Genomic DNA, 22178 nt, shown 5'->3' on the forward strand with positions numbered 1-22178 from the left:
CATGACCGTGAACTGGATAAGCAGCTGGATGGATGAAGAAAAATAGTTGGATAGGTGGATGATTTCATCATCCAATTAAATTGCAGTCTGCATGAAAATTGCCAGTTAAAATTACAGCATTTATAATTTGAGTTTTCTTACTTTTGTTCTAGCAATTGATTGCTGGATAACTCCCGGTGACCAAAATTTCCCCTACAATTCGATTAGACTTGCTGAATGGTTTCCCGAGAGACCTAAACCGCACGTGTTAAATCTGATTTCAATAGCTGCTGGAAGAATACATGACATTCAGATGGTTTTCCTCACCGGATTAGCAGAGGCCCACACGCGTCACAGCCTTTTGTCTTAAAGGTTAACACAACTTTGAGCTGTGTGACAGGGAACAGCCACAACCACTCGTCATTGCTGAGTCACTGCTGCATGGTCCTACCAGGTGCAAATAAGACAGCCCTTTGATCCCCCCCACACACTCCTACACGTGAGTGCACACACACATGCAAATGCACTTTAATGAGCAGGCACATGCCATCCCTAAGTGAGGACAGATGCATGCTTGTGCAGTCCTGCACTCCGTCATGACCTGCTGACAGAAACAACGTGCGTGTGTGTGTTTTTACTCCTGCTTTCCCTGCTTGGCTTTCCTCTCATGCCACACTATTGTCCTCTCTCTCTCGCTCTGCTGATTGACTTCCTCTTCCTCTGAGTTGTCACTAATGTCACCTTCCCTGCTGGCGCCCACACACTCTTTTTATCAACGGCTTCTCATCCGGGTTATGAAAATACAGGAAGTTTCCTGGGGATCTCCTGCATGGAAAAGAAATGTCCATCTCTCCCTGTCGCACACTCGTGTACTTCATGATAAAAGACACAATGTGCGATAAGGGGCCATGAACTGGCTCAAGGGTACACCTACACCATAGCTACTGGTCACCTCAGGAGATGAAGATGATATCTGCACTAATGATGTTCGCACCTCCACATTTAACACTGGCATCCACAGGAGCTTTGCAACAGGTTGAGTGACAAGCCAAATCTGTGACATGGCTATATAGACAAAAATAGACAAACACTGGAAGATCAGATTTCACTGCTCAGTAAAGGCTTCCAAGCAGTGAAAAGATAAATACTATAATTCACCACAAAACTGTTTGTGCAGCGGGAGAAGAAAGTCTTTCCTCCCAAACCCTCCTGCCATTCAGTCATGGACATTCTGTACTGCAGTTGTTGGAAACAGATCCCGGTTTGCTTTTTCTGCATGAGCTAAAGCTCATTAATCCACACTGGTGCTGGCTTACTTACGCAAGAAAGAATTGGGACTTCCTTTGGAAAGCAGCTGCTGAGAAATGGAATGAAAATCTCGCAATGGTCGACTAATTCCAAACTTCCCTGGAAAAACATTCCACTTCCTTCCAAACGAGATCCCGACTTGTTTGCATACATGGCAGGGAGAGGGTGGGTAGCTCCAATCGGGGGACAAGGTGGAGACGGACAAGGTCATGCAGGTGGGAAGAATGGTCAGGTGCTCGTCACAGGGCTTAGATGCAGAACTGTTTCAGCACTGAAACAAAGCCTTTTCTTTCTCTTTTTTTGTGACTCAAAACAATTTAAAAAAAAGTCTGCATTTTAGCAGATCCAACACCTCTTTGTGCTCCTCCTGACCGTGGCATATCAGCATTTTCACTGATTAAACATGCAGGCTACATGAAAATCCAAATAAGATTTGGGACTAGATTTTATGACTGAAGCAAACCGTTATAACTATTTGCATATTTTTAAGCATCATACGGGCTTTAGAAGATTTTTGCAGTTTGACAAGACCAAAAAAGATCAAGTTGCGATATGCTCTTTTTTAATAAATGGATTTCAAAGTTGTTTTGGGCTGTGCTGTTTACATCATAACCGCTTCTGTTTCCTTCATTCATGTTTCAGGAAGGCTTTAACACACTGTACTGTTCAAGGTTATTCAAGCTTAAAACATTGAGTGGTTCTACTGAATGAAGCTGACGTCAGCCAACATGCCCACACTATGTGACTATATTTAGTCTATATTATATTACAGTGGAAACTAACACTTGATATCATCATTGTTTGCAAAGATATAGAGTAATTACTGACCACAACAGGGTGCTTTTTGTTGTTTGTGCCTTTTGAGTTTACCTTGGGTGCATTTGTTGGTGTTTGTGTGTTTGTGCGTGCGTTGGTGTATTATCAACAACAGAGACAAAATGCAGTCTTGGAACTATCATGAGCTACCCTTACACCCACGGCAGCAGGTAAAGCAGGTGTTATATGTTTATCTGTCTTTTTGTCTGGTCGTCCTTCTATAAACACTGATTTTTTTTTTTTGTATATTCACGATAGCTTCACATCTGTTTTGAATTCAGTCACGAAGCCTTGCAGGTGTGGAGCTGACATCACAATGAGTTCGAAGAGGGTTTTGGTCTGATAACGTGGAGTGTGATCCCGTAATGTTTTCAATTTTGGTTGTTTTGAGGAAAACCTATTACCACAAATTAACCAGAAATACTGGTTCAATTACTCCACAAGCCTAGCTGTTCATATGGACCAAAAAGCATCCAAATAAGAGTACATTTTGACCTTTTATCCTTTCCATCTCTTGCTTCCCACACATTTTGCTCGTCTGTGTTCCCAAGGGACTGTCCTGAAAACTCATAAAATGAACTATTACAATTTGTTCTGCCAAACAAGTTCACCTTAGCCAGAAACAACCAAATTTAGATTTAGGATACTGCAGTTACACCATGTAATTTTACCAAACTGAGGGGAGCCTGCTTGTTATTTTACAGCCTTGTTCAATATTTTCATGGATAAAATTAATTTTTGAGAGCTAAAATGTCTTTTCATAACAGAAATCTGGAGACTGCTGCTGCAGTTGGGAGTCTCGTGTGTGTGGTGTCATCTGGATTATATATGTGGAGTTCAAATACACATTAGGTAAGCAAACTGAGGATATTTTAAATATACTTAGAGAGCCTTTGTACTCAGATATTTGTATTAACCTCACAGACCATTGAATGGCATAAAGAGACCAAACCATTTCAAATTCAGTTTCTCGCAGTAAATGTTAGAAAAAAAAAAGTTTTAAAAACACCAAGTGGCACCCACTGTGGGATTTTTATATATTTTTTTGAGTAAAGTTTATTCTTGTGAGATTTGAGTGCAGGGGTTTCATTTTTTCCACCATTTTCTGTCTTTCCAGCACTTGTGTGCATCGCTGCATGCAGATAGTTAATCCTCCTCACTAAATGAAACACCTATCCAAGAATAACCCCTCGCACAATGATTCTCTCCTGTGTCAAGACAGTGTGTCTGGCCAAAGCTAATTCAATAACTTTAAGCACGTTTGATCATAAAAATTAGTAGTGAAATTACCGCGCTTGACATTTTCATCTTTTCCTTTTCAAAGTGCGGTGTTGAAATCGGTCATGCAATCACCAATAGACATGAAACAGAAAAGTGTTTTTTGGCAAAAGGTCATATGTAAACACATGCACACACACACATACAGACACACACACGCAGGAAACAAATCCTCAGCAGCGGCAGCAGGGGCCGAAATTTCACTTTTCAACACCAGTCTCTGAGCAAGAGAGGTCTATAAAATGTAATTACCCTGAAAACGCTGCAGTAACACCGTGCTATACTCTGACTTATGAGAAACACTTAAATTGTATAAAAAATTATGATTCTAACATGGACTCAGTGACAGTACACATAGTATTCAAGGTAAAATTAAGTTTTCATGATGCAACGTGAAAACAGCTGCTTTTCTATTTCAGTCTTGGACAGCGTTTTCCCTTCAATTGTTTTAAAAGTGGAAAAATCACCACTTACAAAAAGTTCATCATGCCACGAGGGTTGAAAAGCAATAGAACATTGAGTCCTTATTAGACCCAATATACAGCACAACAGTGCGAAAAACAGATGTACTTTAAGTGAGCTGATTATCCTTCAGCACTTCGTCCTGCTGTGAAGAATGCCTCATCTCTGCTAAAAACCATCGGCAGTGTTGCAGTGCACCCAGCGACTTTTATGAGGTTTAGTGACTTAGTGTCTTCATCTTAGCTCAGTACATTTTGTTCTTTTTGCTGGCGAATTGGTTATTGGTAATATCAGCTCATGACATGGGTTTATTCGTTTAAAAATCTGTGGGTTTTCCTGCAACGTGATGAATAGAATTCATAGGTGAAAACAAAAGCGCAAGGGACGGTTTGACCTCATGTTTCAAGGTCACCAGCTCTTTTTAAAGTGCTATTCACACAGCCCAAAAAAAAAATCCAGATTTCCATAAAAAAAAGATAAATGTCTCATTATGTTACCACCCCTATGTGTGCGAGAGTGTGTGTGTGAGAGAGAGTGTGAGGAGGGTTATGAGAACCGCGTCAAATTATCGTCACAAAAATGTAGGATAATTAGGTAGCATGCTCTGGTTATGTAGTCCTCACCTGCTGGCCTGGCACCAAGCAGACCCAGAAGAAATTATCATGCACCAGTCTGAAAAATGCAGACAGGCTCGTTTCATTAACAGTACCTTGTAGACATGCATGTTCCACTGTGCTCCTGTTGTGTCTGAAGTTTAAGGCTACAAAGCTGGATGCCAATTAGAGGTTTTGTAGCATGATTTAGGTGGAAAGGATCTGCGTGTGTGATGGAGAGAGTGGGGCTCTATAGAGCAGCGTGAAAGTGCAAAAGATGGAGAAAGATGTTTTTACTGGTTTCTTTTCGTTATTATACCATCAATTACACCTTTCTTTAAAAGGAAAACTCTTGGAACATGATGTGTTCATCAGGAGAATAATGTGAGTCATAGCTTAAGAAAGACAATGCAGATATACGATGCATATAAGCACAAAGGGTTATGTCAAAGATGCTCAAGGTACAGCCTTAAACCTGCATTCTATCTAATGACCAGCAGGAGGCAGCTCCTCGAGTTGTATAGAAATCTATGAAAGAATGAGACAATTACTGATTTTATTTATCATCTCAATAAACAGCTCAAAAGGGTTTAGTGTTTCAGTCACTAGTTTCCAGTCTCATTGAACTCAGAATTGCCCATTTAGAGTAAAACGAATGATTAACCATGCTTTGGTTTAGGGAGTGGCGCCACCAAATGATCATGTAGTGTCCTTGATTTCCATCCAATCGCAGCACGGTGGTGTGGTGGTTAGCACTGTTACAGCAAGGAGGTCCTTGGTTTGAAACTGGCTGGTGCCCTTCTGTGCAGAGGTTGCATGTTCTCCCTGTTGTCCCTCTGGTTTCCTCCCACCGTCCAGAGGCCCCACCATGACCATGACCTGGAGAAGTGGAAGAAAATAAATAGATGCATGGATCTGCTCTTACAATAATCCATTACTTCAATGGCCAAAACGCTTGATGTCTCCAAAATGGAAGTTCACAAGATGATGGGCAATGTCGAAGTTTTGCAAAATGACCAAGAAATGCTGCAGTACTAAAAACCAGGTGTGTCTTCTGTCCTGTAAAATACCCAGAATGTATGCACCACTTAGTATTACTTATACACTACTTACATTTACTTACACTGTAATTATTTCTTCTTTCCTGTAAAATACATGAAGTTTTGCAATACTTAAAATTACTCACAAAAGGAAATTACTTACAGTATAATTACTTTTTTGTTTCCTGCAAAAACCTGACTCATTACTTATTCAAGTGTACCTACCGTTAAGTACGTGCAGGTAAATATAATTACATGTAATTTCATAATTTCAAAATTCATTGAAATTCTATTTAATCACAGGGGAATTAGTCGTGGGCCATATTATGAAGTGTCACCTAGTTTTTTACAGTATTGTACCTCAAAATCTGAGCTAATTTCTAAAACAGTACATGAAAATGATAATATTGAGAGGTTAGATTCATTTTCAAAAAGAACACCATTCACAAGAGTGCAGGTACAATACACAGACACAGTTAACAGAGTAAGCTAAAACTTTGGCTTACTCTTTAGCATGTCTTGTAAAGTTGTTTCATTGAATCTCTGAATTGGAGTTTTTGATACAGTCCTTTGTTAATTCAAATGACAACAAATGTTTCTATTCCAATCCTGATTTTCTCCATTAATCTCAATAATCAGATCCCACAAAATGCGTTTCACAGTTTGTACTCAACTGTGTTAGAAAAGCAGCGATCCCGCCGAGAACTGCGGTTATCCCCTTCTTCTCTGTGGATAATTTCCAACATTACTATTTTTCTACCTAATGTGAATTATGAGAACATCAGATAATAGATGTTCGAGATAAAACCCAGACCCCAAGGAGCCAGTTCAGGTATATACAAGTCAAACGAGTGCCAACATGCAGAGCCGAGCGAGTGTGTGGTGGTGATAAATTTCTTCGAGATTGTTAACTTTTCATGTAACTGTACTCTGTCAATTTATTTTAAAAGATTAAACAGAAAAATAAATGGATGCCGAAAAACTGCAGGAGTGCGCACATGTCTCTGCCCTGGAGACCTCGGAGATAATCCGCTGGATATAAACACCTTTCTCATTTGTCACAGTTACTTTCAGTAGCGTCCAGGTGTATGACTGGGTTTTTGTATCCATGTTTGAAAAGTTTAGCTGGCTTTTGCCATCCTGCCACTGAAGCGCTGAATAGAGTCATATGGAAAATGGAGTCATTGACTCTCACAGCTGATGACGAGAGTAAGATAGAGGGCTATTAAATCTCTCAAGGGAAAATAATGCAAATAAAGGGTCTGCAGCACCGAGGGAGCTGATAGCGTTTTTCCTGTGGATCGGAAAATGGAGCAGGCTCTGTCCTACACCGCTGGTGGGAACGTCTGTCAGCAAGCCACAGCCGGGTCACATTAACTACCAGTTTTCCCACAATCTGGCCTTTATTACAAGGGCTAATAGCAACCCTAGAGTCAGGTAGATCTGAACTGCCCCACAGAGAGAACTCTGAACACAGCCTAATTCATACAGGACGGTCTAAAAATATCTCCCTGACTGTGTTTGATATGATGCCGAGGAAAGGAGTCAGTTCCTCAGCTATCACAAAGGATGTTGTTGAGGATGTTGTGTACGCTGAAGGTGGTAAAGGAACAGTATCCAGTTAATTTCAGACTGGTGCCGAATCTGTATTATTTAAATGGGATACAGACCTGCAACCTTGGCCAGAGCGGGGCTTTAAATCTCACTTGTATAGCAAGTTTTAAGCTGTGATGTGGCCACAATCCTGCTTGGTTTGGAAAGCGATCTGTGACTCAACAAAAACACACATCAAACTTTTGCACTCATAACCCAAAGGAAAGCACCGTTCCCTGTTGCTTTGTAACATTTCCACCTTACTCATGTTGAGTCACAAAGCAGAAACAGGGAAGGATTTTTTCCCCCACTTCACAAATAAGTCATTCAGGTTTTCTTGGAAGCAGCAAAGACCAAGATGAGATCAGCTTTAAACTTACACTTATCACTTCCATATTTTGTCTATATCAGGTGCCAAGCTTTGTGAGTGATTAATGTAATGGCTCCACAGAGGCACTTCACACAAATGTTAAAAACAAGAACGTGTAGCAGGTCAGAATTTCTGCTGATATCGACTCACTGTGGAAACATATATCACTAACACATCAATGCAATGTTTATATACTGAAGCTCTGTGCTGCTGTAGGTCTGGAATGATGCCTGCAGCCACTTAGTCACTGGACCACCACTTTTGAACAATAATTGTTCATTGTTAAATTGGAGGAAAGAGTGGATGATAACAGTAAATTCATGGCGTAAACAGCCAAAGGTAAACGTTTGTACTTTACTATGAACTTAGGTCCAATATTGGGGTAAAAAAGCAGCATACTTTTTTCATTTTGGCATTCAGTATTTAATTTAAAGGTGTCCCCTTCACACGGTGGGCTTGGGGATGTGACAGCTAGCGATGGCTCCTCACAGCAAAAGTCTGGCTGGGTCCTTTCAGTGTGGAATTGTTGTCCGTGTGCCTGTGTGGGTTAGTACTCCAGTGTCCTCCCTCAAGCCAAAGGCACACATGTTAGGCTAAATTTAAGCGTTAGTTGGCTGTAGGTGTGGATTTTTAATTTTTAATTAAATTTTATTATATAGCCCCAAACCACAACAGTCACCCCAAGGTGCTTTATATTGAAAAGCAAAGACTCTACAATGATAAAAAGAATACAGCAACAATCAAGAGACCTACATTTGAACAAGCACTTGGAAAAAGTAGAGAAGAAGAAGTCCCTTTTAACAGGAAGAAACCTTATGATGCTCCAGCCTCACCTTGCCTTTGAAATGGATATGACCTTGATGATTAAGAAATTTTTCTTTTCCCAAGGTCCATGTTTATGCTCTAGTCATTTTAAAACCTCAAAACCAAGGTGTCATTAATTCTGCAAGCACTAATCAAGTAATAAATCGTTTTGTCATATCACAAGCGTTTCTGGACTGTCAGCCTCTTTAGATCCTTTTCCTTCTCCATGCACCTTGGAAGTAGTTGTGGTTTTAACAGAAACCTCCTTTCAGTTTCCTCCAATTCTCTATAGTCTGCTCACTGCGTACGTAGGAAAGTGTTATCCCTCATCTTTAAATGCCCTATAATTCCTATGCCCTTTGCACTGTCAATAGCTGTAACACTGAGCCACCAGGGACCCTGGCTACAATGGTTTGGTTTTCAGCACTGAGTAAACAGGAGATGCAGCTAATATTGTGTGCACAAAGATAGACTTTCCAGCAAGTGGAGCACCAAAAAAAAAAAAAAAAAAAAAAGCAGCTGCGCATTATGTGAAGACTGGAAAGTCTCTGTGACGATGATGGGTCCCAGTATGAGGAAGTGAGGATTGAACTGCTCCCCAAACACATGGGAACCAACATAAGTGTGAAAGAGAACGGCGATTTAGTGTGAACTGAAGGGCAAGCCGTTTGAAGTATTTCGTGATGGATAGTCTCAATCCTGGCAGTGCATCTCAGACGCTTGTATGAATCTACGTGTGAAAAGAATGTGCAGAGGAAAAAAACACAGGATAAACAATACAGTAACAGCAACAGAAGGAAATGAAGTCAAGTGAACAGGAAGCTGCCGGACTTCCCGTTCAAGATGCACATAATTGGTGTTAATGATTGTGAGTGCTCCGAGGGCAGTTATTCACAGCTTCTTGGTATTTGCCAACATTTATCAGTAGTGCTCTCAGATATAACAATGTGATACTTTGTCATGTTATTGACATGAGAAAGGCTGTGTTACTGCCACTTTTTTATTTTCCCAAATGCGCTCCTTCCACTGCCACAGGATTGGTTTTTGTTTTTTGTTTTTTTTGCAGTAGTCTTTACTATCAATCATAAAAGCCTGACGTTACACAGAACACAAATAAAGTATACGAGATGCACTAAAGTGAGCAATAGCAGGCTTCATATTTAACCGACTAGTCATTATTATTTCCAGTAAGGTTAATTTAGAAAACTCTGGCAGCACGGGGAGACAGAGAAACGCAAATGAATACCAGACTTTTGCACATAGTTAAAGTTAGAAAAAAAAAATATAGCATAAAAAATGAATTCACCAGAACAAGTGATTGCTCTGCAGTGCAGACTCGTTTGGGATACAGAGGAAGGCCTTGTGTTTTTATAGAGCAATATTCTAGAGGCAATGCAAAGGCTTTTTAATAGAGTACCGTTTTATGATGACTGACTTTGGAAATTAGTCTCTTTCTTTCTATTTTTTGCACGCAAGTTGGGGATACATCATCCACAGATGAAGGGATTCCATGCTGTGTCCTTAGCATCAGTCACAGTGAGCACAGTCACCTTAAAGAGCCCAAGCCTAAGAATAGAAAAACGAGAAATGCGAACAGAGCAGAGCAAAACGATGTTACTCTGCTCACACACGGTTGGCACAATGGCAGCTTTATGACTGCTCACAGGTGGCCCTTTAAAGTTTACAAACATCCTCTATAAAGCTGCCAAGTGACTTTGTACTGACTCATCTTCACCAGCCCACCGCTCCGCGTGCACCTGCGTGCTCGCATGCAGGCCAAGGTTGCCAAGCGCTGAAAGAAAGACAGCATTTAATGTTTAACATGCTAAAAAAAAAAGGAAATTAAAAATGTGCAAATTGTTTGAGCAGATTAACGTCACAGGATTAGCCCCGCACCTCCTCGCAGATTGAGTTCTTCTCGTGCATCCACGAAAACAAAGCGATCGCGATTTCTGCAAACAGGCTGGTTATCATCACAGATGTAACTGTGCTTCCCAGGACCTGAGCTGTTTACAAGCTCATGAATTTCTTAATGGAAAGTATTTGCCCCCAACAAAGTGACCGCCAGTACTGTTGGATGTGTTACTAGGTGCATGCCTCCTGTTTTCCACATAAACCTGCTGACTCTTAAATTGTGTCGTGCTCAGTTAAGGCTTTTTCAGAGTGATCACGCGTCTTCGAAGTCAGTTTGCATGCAAAGGTGGAGAGAAAACAGGAAAAATCATTTTAAATACACACAAAAAAATCACACTCTTTTAAAGATATATATTAAAGACTTTCACCATGACTACCGTGGCCTTTCATAATAAAGAAAATCACCAAATGGTTGAATATTCTTATAAAACACTGCAGATGCCTCAAGTGACTTTATTCAATTTTATTCTATGTTATTATTTATTTATTACTATATTGGGTATTATGTTTTTTTGGTGGGTCTTTGTTCCTTTTAATTTTTCTAGATAAATTTATCTCCAGAAAAGTAAAGGGGCCAAAATGCTGAATTTTAACATGTGCACAAACCAATGGGTGGAAACATCCATCTCTATTTTTGCAACATATTGAGGCTTTTGAATGTTTATGAATGTTTTACATGTATTTCTGGTCTTGTCTTCTTGACATACTGCAGGGGATCACTGTGAAACTCCTGCGGTCTGTCAAAAAATGTGGGAAAATATTGGAGATTATTATATACGACGTAAAAACCAAACCTTTCAGCCCCGCAGAGCCATACATAAATAATGTGAAGAAAATCCACTTGCTTCAAATCAAATATAACTATGACTGATGTTCTGCTGCGCTGGCAGCTGTGCATGTAAACTATTACATCTTAAAACTTCAGGGACCCCAACAGAACTCACTGGGGTCCAGTGAGGACATTTGCAGATGCTGTGGTTTACACATTCCCCACTGTGCACATAGTCAATCTTCAGTTCTGTTCATGCAAGCGAGATTGGTTCATTTGTCATCCTGGATAAGAATCCAAACACATGCGCTAACAAATACCAGAGAGTACATCACTGACTTTATTGGTGGTGTGGTCAGTGAAATCACTGAGAGCTGGGTCAAAGTTAGGTAGATGAAACTTACTTTGCTATGCAGAGGCCACGGAATGAGACAGTTCGTTATTCCTAGTTCAGAAACACATAACCTTACCAAAACTGTAATAATGTCTGTGCCAATTAATACACCATAACTGCAGCCCTTTAATGAGCTCTCCAACCGGGCAATTGAAATTTAAAATGTCTCAGGGAAGTCAACATAGATTTGCCAAGAATGCTCACATGAAAGGTTGCAAAGATCCCTTTTGTTTTCGTTATTCGTCCCACTCACTGTGAGTGTTCGATGTGGTTTATTCTGCAAACTTATATAAACCCACGGGACCAAAGTGCTGCAGAAAAGAAATCATAAAGCACTCATTTACTTTCCCTTTGACTCACACAGATACACCAACCGTGCAAGAAAATACCTTGAGCGAGACTTTCTTGTGCCCTTTCTTCTACATCTAATGATTGCGGACATCTAGGAGTAAACCGGTCTCAAACTTTCCAAAACAGGTTTAATGAAAAGTCTGAGAGATGGTGGGAATATGTGCCAAGAGCCGGCAGACTTAAGTTTTAAGTCACTGATCAACCATATTCAATCAATGTGCTACAGCTGTAACATGACATGACACTGTACCTGCGTGTGTGTTAAGCTGTTTCCTGGAGTAATCTTCGCTGAAAGTTGCTTAATGTCTAAATGCTAACTCTTGGACTTGAAAGCTCCTGTGGACTGAACATGTGTCAGAAGCATTCATACTACAGTAAGTACACAAGCAAATAAAATATTACACATCACATTTCAAGATATAAAATGGTATAATTCTTCTCTAAGGATGGCAGCATCAGTCACTTGGTCCTTGTCATTAACTTAAAGTTTGGATGGACTCAGCACTTGGCAGAAATATTTGTATTACAGTAAATAAGTAGGTTATTGAGTAAGTTAGCAAATAAAAAAAGATTTATGTATGTAGCGCCTTTCAATATACAAAACATGTGGTGCTTCACAATAAGTAAAACCACAAAAAGAAACAACACTAAATAGTACACTGCCGCAATTAAAATAATAGTCTTCATCTGCTCTTTGAACAAGTTCACTGAGCTCACAGATCATAGATTGGAGGGCAGAGAGGTCAAAGTCTGCAAAGCCTTTGTCACCTTTAGTTATGTATGTTTTTGGAATGGATGACCAGCTCTGATCAGAGATCCTGCTGGAGACGGATGGCTGCAGAAGTTCAGTGATGCAGGAAAGTGAAGGTGAAAACCAGAAATTGAATTTAACGTGGAGCCAGTGCAGTGAGATCATAAGCAACGCTTGGCTGATCTGATCAAGAGCTTTCCTCATATTGTACAACTTGCAGATGATCCAGGGAGGATGCCTGAGGCAGGTAGTCCAGGCAAGATGAAATAAGAGCGTAACCCATCACAAGGGCAGAATTTTAATTTGTAGTGTATGGTCATTGATCTGAGGTATAGTCTCCAGTAAGTTACTTCTGCACAGTGACAAGTGTCGCTTGCAGTGATCCATAAATAAACACCCTATCTCTGCGGCTCCCTCGTAGTGTTTTTAGCATCTTTCAGACCATTATTATGGTTTGCATATAGCTGTCTAAGCTGTGATCAACCCACTGTATGCTTCTGTTACAATACCGCACAGGCAATAGACAAGGAAGACTTAAAGGCAGATATTTTTCCAGGTTTATCTGTGCCTGCTGAGTGTTTCAGTGGACAACTTTTTCTAATGTTCTTTGCTGCCTCAGCTTTAAATAAAGTGTGCGCAGCTTGTGTGGCTTATTTAGCTCCGACTAAGCTGAAACCAAATGCAGCAGCGATATGTTCTTCCACGTTCCGTTTTCATTGTTACAGTGCCACATCACCACAGCAGTCATCTCAGCACCTTTTCCACTGTGAGGTAAAGACCTTATAGTATTTTTGGAAGACGTCCAACAATTCCCTTTGAACTGCACTTGCTGACAATGATAATGACTTTTGGGATGATGTTTTCTTTTGTCACCCAGGAAAATATGGCAGGGCTTAATGGTAATTAATCTTTTTTAAGCGTAATTGTTTTGTTAGAAGTGAGTGACAGGAAAAAAAATACCTTGGTGCGTCTTCCTTTCTCTTCGTGTCACCTTTTAATTTATCTGCCGCATCTTCTATTTCTGTATTAATATCCATCCTTCTGCAAACAGCCACAAAGAGGCCCAGCCTTGCCTTGTTTGCACTTCCCCAGCACTCCCAATTTGATTCGCTTCTTGATGGATCAGTGGAAAATGTATGGCAATTTCACCATCTCAGTCTGTTGCACAGCAATGCGGGAGGATATATTTGGAAGCTGTGAATGGTGAATGACCTTTCTGTCAGTAGACTTTGCACTGAATAGACTGAGAGAGAAAGCTGCCCATACTGTTCAAATACATCAGCTATTAGGCTTAGTTTATATAGAAACAGTACCGTCTGGCTCTAAAGAACAGTTTGACAGGACACGTGGCAGACACATAGCTGGCCTTTTGCAGAATTCAGCCTGCACATTTTTGGACGGTCTTAAAAGTCACTCAGCATCACCTGTTTTACTCTATATGTGGATGTCTTCTTTCCATTAAGCTAACAATGAACAGATGTGTTGTTGATCATTGCTTTCACCGAATAAGAATCTGCCCGTCTCCATGACACGAGTACTCGTGCTCTGGTGCTGCAGAAAAAAGCGCGATGTCAAACAGATATTTAAATAGCGCGCAAGGCTTTGACATAAAGTAATAAAAATACTTGCAACACAATTTCATAAGTGCTGTCAGTGTTGTCTAGGCATCCCAGTTTAAAATTAAGTTTCACCACAGAGTCTTGCGCTTTGACATCTGTCAAAGTGAGACAGCGGCAGCGAGCAGTGAATAGGTGGTATTGTACAGCTAGAGCCTTGGTGAAGATAACTTCATCGTGAAGGTTGCTCTCACAGTGCAGAGGAAGAAAAATGGCTTTTATTAACAGACTTTATTCACAGTTGCAGAAAAGAAGGTCCATGAGAACGGAATAATTAAAAAAAAATAACCTTTAGCATTTAAATTAAAACAGCTAGCTGGTTGATGAATAACATCTTTATCTTGGAGTTTAAATGAAAATTACATAACTCTTATAAAATACGCATGAGGGAACTGTGGAGACAACAGTGGATTACGTTGGACGGTGTCTTGTTTTAGTATATACTGCGTATTTGAGCAAACTGTAATCTTGTGTACGTCCTGTAGTACTTTATGTGTGTTCTTGTAAAATAATTTATTGTTATGACCTGTTTTGGCATCGACACTGAATCTCATCTCTGGATGTCCGTTAGCATCTAGCACCGCAGAACTGCCTGTCATTCCTGCAGGACGATCATTTTATTTATTCATTTGTCACTAGAGGCAAAAGAAATAAAAGCTATAGTCTTTACCTTACAGTATAAAGCACCTTGAGACGACTGCTGTTGTGAACTGAATTGAAAAAACCTTTAAACAACACAGACAAATAGTGAACTTGGTCTAGAGATGTCTATTAACACATCACACAGATGGAGACTTTTACCAACTTTAACTTTTAAACTTTAACTCTGATCTTGGCTCCTAAAATAGTTACCACATTTTTTCAGCCTGTTGGTGATGGCAAGCTTGGGCCATTGCCATTTTTCAACTAAGCATCTAATTTGCCTGATCTGGTACTTAGTACCAAGGCCTAACTAGTAATATGGTAAATCAGCCTTCTGGCTGCTCCCAGGAGGACCCGAGTGGTGAGGGAGTGGACTGCTGTGAGCCCACAGAGGGCCAGCACAGCTCCTGGATCTAGGCAAGCTTCCAGCCCCCAGCACGCATACCAGCCCATCTTCCTACCCCCAGGGCTTTCTCACTGATGGCTTAGACTGGCTTTTCGCTGTGCCATGATGCTTTCATTAAACTAGTTTATTCCCTGTTTTCCACTGCTGGGCATCTCTCCCATCTGCATTCACTCATAGCAATTGGCCAAGCTGCTGAGGCTCTGGAGGACATGGAAGCTGTGTTTCAGTAGGGATGCATGGCCCTGTTTTCTAAGGATCCAGTTGCAAAGGTAGAAAAAAGACTGCGTCTGTGTCGCACAGATCTACATCACAGGGCTTTATAGAAGAGTGGCTTATGTTGGCAATGAGAGAACAGTCATTCTTTTGTAATTACCTGCATTGTTGCAGAGGCACTTTGCATAATCCAAAGTAAGTTATGTAACCAGTCTTAATTGAGCATTGGGAAAGTGAAACCCACACATGTAGCTCGCGCACCAGAGATATAGGAACAGAATGATGAAAAATAGTTGATGGAGGAAAAAGTTAAAGACTACCAACTGCATGCAGAGGTGCGTGCAAAGCTAGCTGCAGCGGATGCAAGACTGGCTGATCCAGAATTAGAGATGTCTGCGTCTTGTGTTGTGTGTCCAGCTCAATTGCACCTTCCAGTATTTGTGAGTCTCCAATGGTTTTGCTACTGTTTGCATATTGATAACCACAACTTCACTTATTACAGTCTAATAAAACAAGATCTAAACTAATTTAATACCACAATGCTACTAACTGGTAATACTGTGTCTTAGTAACGACCTGTGAGACATAATCTTCACTTAAACCTCATCAAATTTAGGAAATTTAGGAAAACGGGCTCTATGTGTTATTTTGCATTCAAATGAAGTTTTGAAGTTCAGTATCTTTGTACAACTAGAATTACATAAAGTTAGCATCTATTTTGTTGTTAGAGCCAATCTACAGAGAAATATTTTTGATACTGTTTCAGTTATTATGTTACATGCTTGATTTTGTATAATATGTTGTTAGAGAATATATGCTGCGTGTTTAATTTGTGTCAGGTAAGAAAACATCACAGCGCATGTGTGGTAGCAGGTTAGAATGAGCCAGGATGGCAATGGAAATTTTTGTGTGCTGTAGCAGCAAACAGTTTTTTGACCGTGACATTGTTTTTTTGTATGTACGAGTCAGAAATAAATCTGGACAGCTCACATTAAGAAGTGTAAGAATTATTTTTTCAAAGCTTGGGACTGAAATTCGTCAGCACATTTGTCTTGACTCATTACTGAGTATAAGACAAGTACCATACAGCTGCTGTGCATGTTTATTCATTCACTGTGTGAAAGAGTAATGTCACTGCAAGCAACAGGAGTGCAGGGGATTTTGCTTTGCTAGATGTTTTTCACTAAAATGGAGAAGATTATAGAGGTAGCAAGCTGGCGTATAGTGGTTAGTGCTGTCCGCTCACAGTGGGAAGGTTCCTGTTCTGCTGGTCATGTTCTCTCTGTGCTTGCACGGGTTTTCTCCTTGTTTTCTTGTTACCGATTACAGCTACAGTATTACAGTATATAGTTATACCCCTCTTAAATATGTATCTGCACTCTATTAAAAGGGGAAGTCTTCCCAATACATTGTACTCTGCGAACATATCGCTATTCCATAAGAAGGACAAACCAGCTGATCAATGTGCTTCCTATCGCCCAATTAGCTTAATAAATGTTGACAGCAAAATTTGGTCCAAAATACTGTCTAGTAGACTAGAGAACTATATACCTAAACTTATTAAGGCAGATCAGACGAGCTTTATCAAGAATAGAGAATCATTTACAAACATGAGAAAATTACTGAATATTATAGAACACTCCAATGTAACCAAAACACAAGGACTTGTTGTATCACTTGATGCGGAAAAGGCTTTTGACTGCGTTGAGTGGACTTATATGTTTGCTGTGATGGAGAAATTTGGCTTGGGCTTTATAGACATGATCAGACTGTTATATGTCACACCAAGAGCAAGTGTTTTAGTAAATGGTATTAAATCATCAGAATTCTGTTTACAGAGATCAACAAGACAGGGGGACCAGACTTCCCCATTAATTTTCGCTTTAGTAATTGAACCACTGGTAGAGGCCATTAGAAATAATCAAAGTATATCTGGATACCAAATTCAAGGATTTGAATTTAAAATTTTGCTATACGCAGATAATGTTCTGCTGTTTGTCACCAATCAGGGCTGGACTGGGACAAAAAATCGGCCCGGGCATTTTGACTAGAGACCGGCCCACCAAAAATGTGACGTCATTCAGGGGTAAAACCGCAAGGGATTCTGGGAACTTGTGGCAAGAGGTACTAGCGCATGCAGGCTTTCAATTGAACTCAGTTACACAGCGATAAAAAAAAACACAAAAAATGGCAAGAAGCTGTTGTATTATTAACTGCCAAAAAGTGATTGTCTGCCAAAAACTGATTGCTCGTATTTCAAGTTCAAGTTCAAGGTTCTTTATTTGTCACATGCATAGTTATACAAGTATAACACACAGTGAAATGTAGCCTGACACGCTCCTCGACATGTGCAAAAATGTTATATAGTGTGTACATTGGGTGAATGTGCAGTAGTAGCAGCAAGCAGGTGAATTCTGTACATTTATATGAATAGACATCTGACTATTTTACAGGATAGACAATGTAAACATATTCAAAATTAAAGGAATTGAAATGTACATTGTGCCTTGGTTTAGTGTCTGGAAGAGTCCTGTCTCAGTCAATTATAGATGATGTGAGAGGGCGGGTGTGTGTGTTTAGGGCACGGATGGCTTGGGGATAGAAGCTCCTCTTGAGTCTCTCTGTCCTTGCCCGGAAGATGCGGAACCTTCTACCAGATTGCAGAAGTTGGAACAGTTTGTTGCCAGGATGGGACGGGTCCTTCAGTATCTGCGCTGCTCTAGTCCGGCATCTCCTGGTGTAGATGTCCTGAAGCGGGGGGAGAGCAATCCTGCAGCAGCGTTCTGCTGTACGGATCACTCTCTGGAGAGCTTTTTGGTCCTTCACACAGCTGTTCCCAAACCACGATGTCATGTTCTGTGTGAGGATGCTCTCCACAGCGCCTGTATAGAAAATCCTGAGGATCTTTGGAGAGACCCTGAACTTCCTCAGTTGTCGTAGGTGATACAGGCGCTGCCTAGCCTTTTTGGTCTGGACCTGAATGTGGGCAGCCCATGTCAGGTCTGAGGAGATGTGGACACCAAGATACCTGAAGGACTGCACCCTCTCCACTGGAGCTCCATTGATGATAATGGGCTTGTAGTCTCTGTGCTGACCCCTTCTGAAGTCCACCACCAGCTCCTTGGTCTTGCCGACGTTCAGCTGGAGGTGGTTGTCCTGGCACCACGATGCCAGATTCTTCACTTCATCCATGTAGGCCGCCTCATCGTTGTTGGAGATGGCACCCAACACCACTGTGTCGTCAGCACAATGGTGTTGGAGCCATGGGTGGCCACACAGTCTGAAGTGTAGAGGGAGTAGAGCAGTGGCGAGAGGACACATCCCTGTGGTGCTCCTGTGTTGATGGTGATGCTGTTGGAGAAGCACCTACCCACCCTCACCACCTGAGTTCTGCCAGTGAGGAAGTCCAACACCCATGCACACAGACGGCTGTTAAGTCCCAGATCCCTGAGCTTTGTGAACAGTCTGCAGGGCACTATTGTGTTAAACGCTGAACTGTTATCAACAAACAGCATTCGCACATAGTTACCCTGTTTCTTGTCCACGTGGCTGAGAGTGGTGTGTAGGACGTGGGCGATGGCATCCTCTGTGGATCTGTTGGATCTGTAGGCGAACTGCAGCGGATCTGTGGTGTCTGGGATGGAGGAGGAGAGATGATGTTCTTCAGCAGCCTCTCAAACACCTTCATTACTACCGAGGTCAGTGCAACTGGCCGGTAATCGTTCAGGGATGAGGGTTTGCTGTTCTTGGGCACAGGGATGATGGTGGATCTTTTGAAGCATGTGGGGACCACAGACTTCGCCAGGGACTCGTTGAAGATGTAAGTGAACACACCTGCTAGCTGGTCAGCACAGCAGCGCAGCAGACGGCCGGTGATGCCGTCTGGCCCCGCCGCTTTCCTTGTGTTCACTCTCCTCAATGCCGCTCGGACATCATGCTCCGCGATGCTGGTCACCGGTCTCTCGCTGATGACGTCACTGTCCTCGGTAGTCAGGCGGTAGATAGCATTAGCCGCCTGGCTAACCTCGAAATGGGCGTAGAACTGATTCAGCTCGTTGGTGAATGCAGAGTCGGCGTTGATCGGCGCAGTGTCCCTGGCTTTGTAGTCCGTAATGGTGCGTAGTCCGTGCCACATACTCCGTGTGTCGCCCTGGTGGAAGCGGGACTCCACACGTTCCCGGTACCTGCGTTTGGCATCTCTCACCGCGCGCCGCACGCCGTATGAGGCCGCTTTGTAGGCGCTCATATCGCCAGTGGTGAGACCCGCGTTGTAGGAGGCGGTCCTGGCATTTACTGCAGTGCGGATCGATCTGTCCATCCATGGTTTCTGGTTTGGGAATGTGGTGACTCTCGCAGTGGGGATAATCTCCTCCACTGGCATATTGACGAAGCATACTGCTACTTCCGTAAACTCGTTGATGTCGACTGCGCATGCTCTGAACATGTCCCAGTCGACGTCGTTGAGTGCGTCCTGTAGCGTAGCTTCTAATTGGGCAGTCCACCGTTTTACCTCCCTCGTGGTCACGTCTTCCCTCCGTATGTTTTGTTTATACTGGGGAATGAGAAAGATGCCGTTGTGGTCAGACTTCCCAAAAAATTTAAATTGCTATAAGTAACTTGTTGGGCTATAATATGTGAAACATATGTCAAATGCATCCCTCATGGATGACATAAAGCCATCTCTCCATCTCCATCTCTCTCTCCTGCTCTTTTATTTCTCTCTCTTGCTCCATCTCTCTCTGCTGCTCTTCTGTCTCCTCTGTCACAGACTTCTCCACTTTTGATGATAAATCAGCCTGGTGCAACATGTAAGGATTGGCACAATTTGTTAAGATTTTGAGGAGTTTGAGAAACTAACATTAAGCATAAAATAAAATTTACTATCAGTAACTTCATAGCACCCGCCCAGCAGTATATAAACTCCGTCATGCTAGCTAGTACGCAGTACCAGTTATTCTAAGCGACTGTAAAAAGTCAGCACAACTTAAACAAACTACAACTAAACTTGGTTTATATCTGACACAGATAGACAGCAGGTCATAACTTCTTACCTGAAGTTCAGTTTCTCTGCCACTATGACCGGCGGCCGCCTCGGGTCTCTCCTCCTCTTGCCTCCGCTTTCCCTTATCCACCTGCTGGCCTCCACCACTTGCTGATGTTGCTAAATCTGTGGAAGCTATGCCATAGCTACCGCCAAACAATTCAGTTATTTTTACACATTTGGCAGCGTCTGCCTGAAGGGCTTGTTTCTTTTTGGCCCTAATTTTTTCTGCACCTCCTTTCCTTTTTTTGTTCTCCATTTTCTTTAGTTCGTCTATAAGATTGCTAAACAAGGGGGAGGGTGCATCCGACCTCCTCGGCTGTAATTGGTCCAGCCCAGAGTCGATCATGACCAAATTGGCCAATCCAACACCTTTCATTATTTATACCCTTCCAAAAAAAAAAAAAAAATTGATCGGCCCATAAAAACAAAAAATCGCCAGCGGCCCACCGATGGCCAGTCCAGCTATGTCACCAATCCTCAGGATTCTATACCCTCTGTGTTATCTATTATAGAAACTTTTGGATATTTGTCCGGGTATTAGGTTAATATGAACAAAACTATTGCTATGGCAATGGGAAATCTGCCTATGACATGCAATATCCCATTTACCTGGTCGGGTTTGGGATTTGAGTACTTGGGGATACACATTTCACCTAATATAAGGAGTATATTGAAACAGAACATAGACATAGTTCACAAAAGCGTCAAAAAAGATCTTTCTAGATAGATGGATCTCCCGGACCCCTGGATGGGAAGAATAAATTTAATTAAAATGAATGTGATGCCACGGCTTTTATATCCCTTACAAATGCTCCCAATAACTCTTACCAAAAAAATTGTAAAAGAAATCGAAAAAGATTAAGTATGAAAACATTACAGCTGCCCAAAGATAAAGGGGGTCTTGCCTTTCCTAACATTTTGCTGTATAACTGGTCATGTCATAGTAGAGTTATACATGAATGGCTCCACGCATATCTAAAAGAGACAGAGAATCCCCTTGAAGCCTGGACATGTTCGCCCTTTAATCTCCTAAGCGAACTAGTGAGTAAATATATTAAAAAACATAAAAAGTAATGATTGATACTTACTTAAAAACATGGTGTGATATGAATAAATACACTGAAAGTAATCCTATACTGAGTTATCTAACACCTTTTATAAATAATCGGCACTTTTAACCGGGAATGAAAATTGTAATATTTCAGAGATGGTTTGGTGGAGGAATACGTTTAATTGTTTAATGGGAATGTTTGTATGTCTTTTGAGCAGGTCCAAAAGAAATATGGAATACATCAAATGCATTTTTTTTGCATTTTTACAGGCTCGTCACCTAATTACTTCAAGTTTTGATACTTTGCATAACACAATGCAACTAGGACCCATGGAAAAACATTTTTTACACTTAAATGCAGATAATAGTACTATAAGACAGTTTTACAATACACTACAAGGTTATAACAAATATAATATTGGAAAACTGATTAGGAGTTGGGAGGGTGACCTCCAGTGTCATTATGATGATCATGCCTGGAGTGAGTGCATACAATTTGTGCATTCTTTATTTCTTAGTAACAGATTTAAAGAAATACAATATAAAATTTTCCATAGACAGTATACTATTTTTCTGAATAAAATTGATCTGAGCAGGTCTGCACAATGTATTAAATGTAAATCTGTGGCGGGGTCCTACTTGCACTGTCTTTGGACTTGCTCAAAAATCTCAAAATTTTGGCTCTGTGTAACAAAAGAATTAAAAGGTATATTTAAAAGCAGAATACAAAAAGTTCCTGCTCAGTATTTATTGGAGCTGCCAATTCTGAACAAATTTCCAGATA

General features: G+C 41.2%; 1 long non-coding RNA gene across 1 annotated transcript; it reads right to left on the reverse strand.

Annotated features, from left to right (window-relative positions):
- Window positions 1-4975: 4975 nt before the first annotated feature.
- LOC145419424 (uncharacterized) lies at window positions 4976-13626 on the reverse strand. Its single transcript, XR_013900809.1, has 2 exons — window positions 13383-13626; window positions 4976-5315 (listed from the first exon to the last, which is right to left on the reverse strand). It is a non-coding gene; the product is annotated as an uncharacterized LOC145419424 (long non-coding RNA).
- Window positions 13627-22178: the final 8552 nt, after the last annotated feature.

Source organism: Astatotilapia calliptera, chromosome 12 (genome assembly GCF_964374335.1).
Source record: "Astatotilapia calliptera chromosome 12, fAstCal68.1, whole genome shotgun sequence".
Lineage (NCBI taxonomy): Eukaryota > Metazoa > Chordata > Actinopteri > Cichliformes > Cichlidae > Astatotilapia > Astatotilapia calliptera.